The 8,505-nt window shown below is 42.8% G+C and overlaps 1 pseudogene; it reads left to right on the top strand.

Annotated features, from left to right (window-relative positions):
- Positions 1-5,582: 5,582 nt before the first annotated feature.
- Positions 5,583-7,077, top strand: LOC132430267 (TBC1 domain family member 12-like; annotated as a pseudogene).
- The last annotated feature ends 1,428 nt before the right edge of the window (positions 7,078-8,505 follow it).

Below are 8,505 nucleotides of genomic sequence, written 5' to 3'. Positions count from 1 at the left end.
AAATACTAACACCCATTACCAGGACACCTATTTGTGCCTTTGTTATAATGCAACAGGGTTCTTGGATGTGTCAACACAAAGGCACCACAATCAAACAATACCAGTGCCACCAGCAGAGTGAAATAAAAACAAGCAAAACTATGTAAGATTATTTGCCAGAAGTGATTTTTTTTAATCTAGCACTTTTTTTTTACATCTTTATTGGAGTATAATTGCTTTACAATGGTGTGTTAGTTTCTGCTTTATAACAAAGTGAATCAGCTTTACGTATACATATATCCCCATATCCCCTCCCTCTTGCGTCTCCCTCCCACCCTCCCTATCCCACCCCTCTAGGTGGTCACAAAGCACCGAGCTGATCTCCCTGTGCTATGCAGCTGCTTCCCACTAGCTATCTACCTTACGTTTGGTAGTGTATATATGTCTATGCCACTCTCTTGCTTTGTCACAGCTTACCCTTCCCCCTCCCCATATCTTCAAGTCCATTCTCTAGTAGGTCTGTGTCTTTATTCTTGTCTTACCCCTAGGTTCTTCACGACATCTTTTTTTTCTTAAATTCCATATATATGTGTTAGCATACGGTATTTATCTTTCTCTTTCTGACTTACTGCCAGAAATGATTTTTAGGGCAAGATACAAAAGGGCGTCTTTATTCCTGTCCTGCCCCTAGGTTCTTCAGAATGTTTTTTTTTTTTTTTTAGATTCCATATATATGTGTTAGCATATGGTATTTGTTTTTCTCTTTCTGACGCACAGGGAGATCAGCTAGGAGATTTGTGACCACCTAGAGGGATGGGATAAGGAGGGTGGGAGGGAGATGCAGAGGGAGGAGATATGGGGATATATGTATATGTATATCTGAAACTAACACACCATTGTAAAGCAATTATACTCCAATAAAGATGTTAAAAAAAAAGATACAAAAGGGCAAGTGTATGTCTATGTGTGTGCATTTTTCAGAGGCATTTAACAGTTATTTTTAAATACTATTTTCTGATTGTGATTTAGGTGTGATTACACAGAAAGTGAAAAGAGATACTGTGTGAATCCAGTGAAGATAAATGTCATCATCACAGCAGGAAGTTAAAATGGGACTTGATGATGTAGAAAAGGGCATTCAGGTCAGTGGATGCTGACCAGGCCTGTCAGCAGTCTGCCTGAAAATAACAAGGAGAATTTTTTTTTAAATAAATTTATTTATTTATTTAATTTATTTATTTGGCTGCGTTGGGTCTTCGTTGCTGTGTGCAGGCTTTCTCTAGTTTCGACGAGTGAGGGCTACTCTTCATTGCGGTGCACAGGCTTCTCATTGCGGTGGCTTCTCTTGCTGCAGAGCACGGGCTCTAGGCTCGTGGGCTCAGTAGTTGTCGCTCACGGGCTTAGTTGCTCCGTGGCATGTGGGATCTTCCCAGACCAGGGCTCAATCCCGTGTCCCCTGCATTGGCAGGCAGATTCTTAACCACTGCGCCACCAGGGAAGCCCAACAAGGAAGATTTTAAGACAGAGCTGCGAGCCCACTTGAGAGCTATGCCTCCCACAACCATAGTTGCTGTGCCAAGGCCACCTGTACAGCCTGTCATGGCAGCCAAGTCACTGTCCATTGCGCTGGGTTACCCAGCTCAGCCAGGACCCAGTGGAGGGAGTGCAGAGGGCTTCTGAGATAGGAAAATAGGGAAATATTCAGGGGAAGCTCGGAGGTAACTGGGACCCCAAAGAATGATGTCTGGGGGTAGATAAATTTCTGGAAAGCGACATGCACTGGAAAAGGCTTGTGGATCATACTGGGGCTACTGAATATTTCCATGGATTTTGTTTTTGTTTAACATCCCAGGAAATGGCCAAAGGGGTACCCAGAGATTCTAAATAAAACCTGAAGTAAATGTATCCTGAATATTACATTCAGCTCCGGCAGCTTGGATAGGGGTCAAACAAATCACTGTTCTGTGGTGGAGATGGCAACTGAACTTACCCAGAACATCAAATATGTCAGAGTAATTCAAAGCTTGCTGCAGATGTGTTGCCAACATTAATAGGTATTGTTAGAAAAAATGGGGTGAACAGAGGATAAATAAAACATTCTTCTGGTCAGGTAATGAACCCAAACACATCCCGTGGACTTCAGTTGTCCAGGGTTGGGGGTGACAGGTGGCTCACATGTGGCCTAGGGTGGAAAGCTGTTGAACATACAGGACAAAACCTTAATCAGCCACTTTCTGGATTCTTTAAACTTCTCAGAAGCTGCCAGAAGCCAGGGCCTTTCTGGTGAATAGTGGGGTCCTGCTCACAGTTTTTAACATGGTTCTGAGTCAGTATACGTGAGTCCTGGGCCAGCTCTCAACAAGACATCCCCGAGCAGATGAGGAGAATAAAATAAGACACCGAGTCCTTTCAGTGGTTATGCTGATGTCCATAAGTTTTGGATGTGTATAAGCTTTACTTCTCACCAGAAAAAGAGCTGCCTCTATCACCCCCTTCATTGCTGCTCCTTTTCATGCAAAGTTTGTGCTATTTGGCTCACAGATGAGGGGTTATCTAACATGCCATGTCTTCCTGGGGGGCAAGGGTCTTGTCAGGCACCACCTCCTGGATGGTTTCTCCCTGATCAAGAAACTAAGGTGGTCTTTGTGTTCAATGGCTGTTCCTCCCCACCCTGCTATGGCTGTGAGGGACCACAACCCTGTGAAACATCACCTTTGGGCACCATCACAACGGAACTTTTGTCAGATCTCACCCTGTGGACAGCCTCAGGTTTCCAGTATGTGGTTCATTTGGGTGGTCCAGTTACAAAAGAGAAGGACAAGAAATAACCAAGAAGGGGCATCTCCAGCTTTGGGTCTTTTTTTGGGTATGCTCTTATGTTGGAGGGTGGTTATAAATATGGAGCTAACCCACACTTTGTTTCACAGTCTGGGGAGAGGGTACAATACCATCATATCTTCACAAGTCTGTATCCTTTGGTGAACAAGACCAAGCACTACTGTGTTGGGCACTGAAAACTGATCAGCAATGGTGGTGATTTTAAGCAATGTTATTCAGGACTGAGAAAAGTATATGTGTACCCCGACTCTGGGGCTGTTTCATCTTGTCCTGCTTTCTAGGTCCATAGAAAGCTGATGTTCACGTGCTACAGCTCGTTTACAACATCATAGAGAAAAAGGAACAGTTCTTTACAGGTGCCCAGTGGAACTGAGGTGACCAACCCATCTCGGTCTGCTTAGGACTGTCCCTGTTTTAATACCAAACGTCTTCTGTCCCAAGAAAACCTTCAGTCTCAGGCAAACTGGGATGGTTGGTCACCCTAAGTAGAACTGAATATGGCTCTGGTCAAAGTGTATGGGACTAACAAGATTTATGAGGTCTGGCGTTTTAAGGAAACTTCCACGTGACTCTTGGTGAATATGTTCATCCACATCCGTGTTATAAAAATAAGGTTTCCAATTTCTAAGCCATGAAGGCTTAGTGGAGGAATGATTGTTAAACATAGGATATTGAGTTAAACCACTGTAAAATTCATTAAACAAATATTGAGTATTTACTATGTTCCAATCGCCTTTCTAAGTATTAGAAATAGAGACACGAGCAAAATAAAGTCCTTAATTTCAGAGGACAAACTCTCAGGAATATAATCAGCAAGGTGGGCATGCTTTTTCTGAATGAATTGTGGGATAAACGTGCACATGGTCCAACCTTCCCAATACCAATGTGATGAGTCTACTTGGGAAACGCAGCAGCAAGACGTTTGCATGATGTATCCAATTTTCTAATCTTGATTGCACATCCTGTGAGAAAAAAGTTGGACGTGCAACCTCAGTATATGTGTATTTACAAATTATATGCCTGTACTACTAATATATCAAACACATACGCAAACATGAAAATTAAGAAAGGCTGTCCTGAGTAACCGTTCCTGAGATGTGTGCCTCCAACTTTAGAGATGGCTAATACATCCCAGGTCAGTTCATAGACGATAACACGATAATCGCTTGCTAGAAGAATGCAAAGGATATCTGTGCAGCAGCTCAGACCACCTGCATCTTCACACACCGATTTTACCACAGGCTGTGCCCTCCTGGGTCATGACTTGCTTGACCATGTGGTGTCCTCCTTGAGGAAAATATGAGTCCCCCGCCCCCAGTCTACCTGCCATCTAGACACAAGCATGAAGCTTCCCATGGCTTTAAACAAGCTTCTGAAACCCCATGTGGCAGTGCTTCAACTAGCTCACTCTTGTCTGTGATAGTTTATGAGGGTCTTCAATGTGTACTTTTCTCCTGAAGTCTACTTTTGGGGTGTACACAGCCTTTAAGAGGAGCCAGGACAATGTCAGCCAAGAAGTCTCAGGCCACCTCAAACTGTAGGGTTGCCACCATAAAGCTGCTAGGAAGTTCCTGTGCTAGGTTGTTTGGAAGGTCACCAAACTGGGCCGCCTCAAAAGTCTCTTTGATGCTGTTGTCTGAAAGTCTCTAAGGCCCTCTGGGGCTGAGGCGAAGACTCAGGGCACAGGTGATCAGCCATTAAAGGGTGGTTTAGTTCCAAGCAGGCATTAAAAGATAATTTTCGAAAGCAGGTAAAATCATGACTCTCATACAGATATAAGAATAAACACAAGTTGAAGATTTTATTTAACTCATTCATAGAAAACAAGTGAAGTGATACAACTGGGTCAAAGGATATTATCAATAACAGACAGAGTTATAGGTCAGGAATATGGAAAAGAATGTACAAATAGAGCCAAAACTGGTTTTTTGACTATTTCTCCCCATATAGAATTTGTTTGCATGTCTATAGACAAGAATTATTTGGCATTCAGTTATCTACAGTTTACAGAATCAGAATCAGACAACCCAGGTTTGCTTTAAAATAAACACTTATTTTTCCATTTAAGCACAAATTTTCCCCTACAGTTTCCCTACTTTTGATCAAAAAGAATCTCAAAGATTTCTGATCACAAAATGAATGTGGCCTCATTAGATTTGGCCTGATTATTTACGTAGGTGCAGCAAGAATGTTAGTTTAGCATAAAGGCCTTCTTTAAGTTTACTCTGCTGGAGGTCTCCATAAGGAATCTCAGGTTGGACTTCTAAAATCCTCTATTACTTGCTGTCCTGAGGCTAGGTAGCCACGCCCAAGAAACTTGATCCACCAGGTTTCCTCTGCAGTACTTACGCGCTTTGGGTGACTTCCTCTCCTCTCAAAGTCCTCAAAACATCTGCAGCCTCCTGGCCGGTCATGGAAGTGAGCTTCCTTACCAGCTGGACCCTGTAAGCCAGGTACCAGGAGGGCTTTGTCAGCACTGTTTCAATAAAGTCAACCTTAGTTCCCTAAAAGTGACTGGTCAGGCACCTGCCACAGCTTCCCCAGGTGGGCAGGGAGCCTCTTCCCTTGTTCCTGTGGTCATGTCCACCTGGAGGGGCCCGGTGATGAGGTCACTGCTGGTATGGGCAGCCTGTCCTCTGCAAAGCAGCTGCCTGGCGGCTGCAGATACCAAAGACCATGAACTTGAAGCAGCTGGGAATCAGAGGGCGTTATTCTCTCCCTCCTCTTCCAGAGAGCCCCTCTACCTGCCCCTGGTTGTCTGAAACCTTTTCCAAAAAGGACAAAAGGAACTCAGATCAGTTGTCCACAGTGTTCCTTGTTGGAAATTATTTGATAAAGTCCCTCCCAGAGAGAATCTTCAGAAAATCCAAAAAACATTCAGCAGGAAAAAAGCATGAACAGGGAGGACCTATAAATCACCGTTTCAGTCTTTAAGACATAAGAATTTTGAATTTGAGCCACCTTCTACCACCTTTCTGATTCTTGAGTATGGGCCATCATATGACTGACGATTGCTTTTGTGTCCTGTTGAAATCTTTGCTTACTCCAAGAAAATCTTCCTGCCAAATCAGTGACGAGAACACGAGACCTTTGAGCTGAGTCTTAAAATTGAGAAATTAAAGCAGTACATTAAAAAAAATTAAGAAGAAAATATTGCAAATGCAATGATAATTTGGACCAGGGAAGAAATTCTTAGTAGGAAAAAGGTTGGAGAATTGAGGTGCAGGGATTGCCCCCTAGTGTTCATGGTAAACTTGGAGTCTAGCTGTAGTAAGTGGACTAAATAAGTATCACTCCTGAACTTTATGCAGTATTCCTCCCCAGAGGAAAGAAATGGTGGGAAACCTTCAGTAAAACAACTTTTTTTTTTTTTTTTTGCGGTACGCGGGCCTCTCACTGTTGTGGCCTCTCCCATTGCGGAGCACAGGCTCCGGACGCGCAGGCTCAGCGACCACGGCTCACAGGCCTAGCCGCTCCGCGGCATGTGGGATCTTCCCGGACCGGGGCACGAACCCGTGTGCCCCGCATTAGCAGGCGGACCCCCAACAACTGCGCCACCAGGGAAGCCCCAACAACTTCTATCTAAACATATCGTTCTCTGTAATGCTGGTCCAGAATGATGATTCTCCAGATGCTGGTCTGGAATTAAGCTGGACATATCCTATGCCTTTCCATCTCTCTACATCTTTCAGAAGGATGGTCCATATCAGGATGTTTTATACAGTATCTCAGGAGCATATTCATGTTACAGACCTGTTGTTGGTTATGTCCAAGGGGTGTCTTTCATTGTGGCATTGTTCATTCTCAGTTTGGAAGAGGCAGTTGCCTTCATTGCATTTGGAAATCGCATGAATAAGCCATCCCAATTGGCCTTTTTCTGTGTGGATTGCAGCAAGATGTTGAAATATTTTGGAACATCTGAAGTATTCTTTGAGGGCAGTCTCTTTACACATTTTCTCCATATCAAGTAGTCTTACGTTTTCACACTAGCATATACTTGATAGACTGGATATTCACATAGCATCACAAGTCACTATTCTACTTGATCCAGCCAGTCCAGGCTGGGATGTATTTTGCAGAGATGGGGAGGAATTTTTATTTAGAACTGGGACAGGAATCCTCCAGTTATATGAAGACATTTTCCTTTAGGTATATTTTATTCACATAGCACAGTTTCTAAATAAATCGGCAGAGGATCTCACACCAGAAAAGCTGTTCAGCTGTGTTGCAGCCATTCAGATACAGAAAAGCACCAGTTAAGGGACTTAGGTCTTTGTGTCAGTAATGAAGGATACAAGAAGGAGACAAGAATAACAGTACTGCTTTTTTTTCTTGCGGTACGCGGGCCTCTCACTGTTGTGGCCTCTCCTGTCGCCGGAGCACAGGCTCTGGACGCGCAGGCTCAGCGGCCATGGCTCACGGGCCCAGCCGCTCCGCGGCATGTGGGATCCTCCCGGACCGGGGCACAAACCCGTGTCCCCTGCATCGGCAGGCGGACTCTCAACCACTGCGCCACCAGGGAAGCCCAACAGGACTGTTTTGAACAGCTAATCTTCATAATTAACAGACTAATTGAAACATAAAAAAAAAGCATTTTTTATAACAGTATTTTGTTTCCTATGTAAGCACACGGAAGAAAGTTGGAGCAATCCAAAAGAATCAAGCATGGAAAACAGCTGATTTTGAATTTTGTGTCTGAAGTAACAGAAATGAGCAACCTATTGACAATATTATTTTTAAAAAGCATTGCCATTTTACAAAAGAAAAAGTGTAAATGGCTAGTTCATACTCCATAATCTGGGGGTGAATGTTTGAATGCAAAAACATTTAAAATAGTTTTAGGGAAAAAAAGACAGTGACTGGTCGTACCCAATTAAATAAGCATCATTTTCAAATATGACATTCCAGACAAGGCCTTGGTTTCATAACCATTTTTCCAATTATATTTAGTAAAAAGGAGGGTAGATTCTTATTGAACCTATGCAAATAACTAAGTTACCATTTAAAAGTAAGAATATTTAATAAAAATTTCTGAATTTGGAAGGGGAATCAAGTAGGGAGAATAAAACATCATCTAAAGATGTTTCATTTCAGTTTACAAAATCAGAATCTACTAAATTGTTATGGCTTATAAATAAGTTAGCAAGAGAGAAAAAGGGCTTCCTTATGTATCCAGAAAATAGAACATTAAAACAATATCAACACTATTCCAAACAAGTAGCTACAATCCTCTCTCATTAGTTCATCCATTCTATGTAATCAATTCTTGTTCTGCTGGCATCATGAACCCATCTGCTTCTTACTAAAAAGAGTTCTGGAAATCCTGATCTAGCCCAACAGTACGGTCTTTTTTTCTTTTTTTTCCCTTCAGTACTGTCTTGAAGTTGTTTAAGTGATGACATCAGAGGCCCGTACCCAAGATCTATTCGTTGAAGTGTCAGTAGTTTGAAGTACCTGGTACAGTCCTTTTCCTTGGGCTCTGGGGACCATGTATCTTTGTCAAGGACGTGATCTGGCCTCTGCAGTTGATTGCAGAGCCTTCAGGGAAGCTTCCAAGCAATACAAAAAGATATCTGTAGATGCCAGAGACTTAAAATAACTATGGTAATTACTAGAGAGAGTTCATAACAAGCATGATGCAACTGACAAGGAAATTTAGTTGTTTCTGTCATGCAAAACAATGCTAAT

This window comes from Delphinus delphis, chromosome 8 (assembly GCF_949987515.2).
Source record: "Delphinus delphis chromosome 8, mDelDel1.2, whole genome shotgun sequence".
Classification (NCBI taxonomy): Eukaryota; Metazoa; Chordata; class Mammalia; order Artiodactyla; family Delphinidae; genus Delphinus; species Delphinus delphis.
The sequence above is the reverse complement of the archived record's forward strand: the minus strand, read 5'-3'. Positions and strand labels throughout refer to the sequence as shown.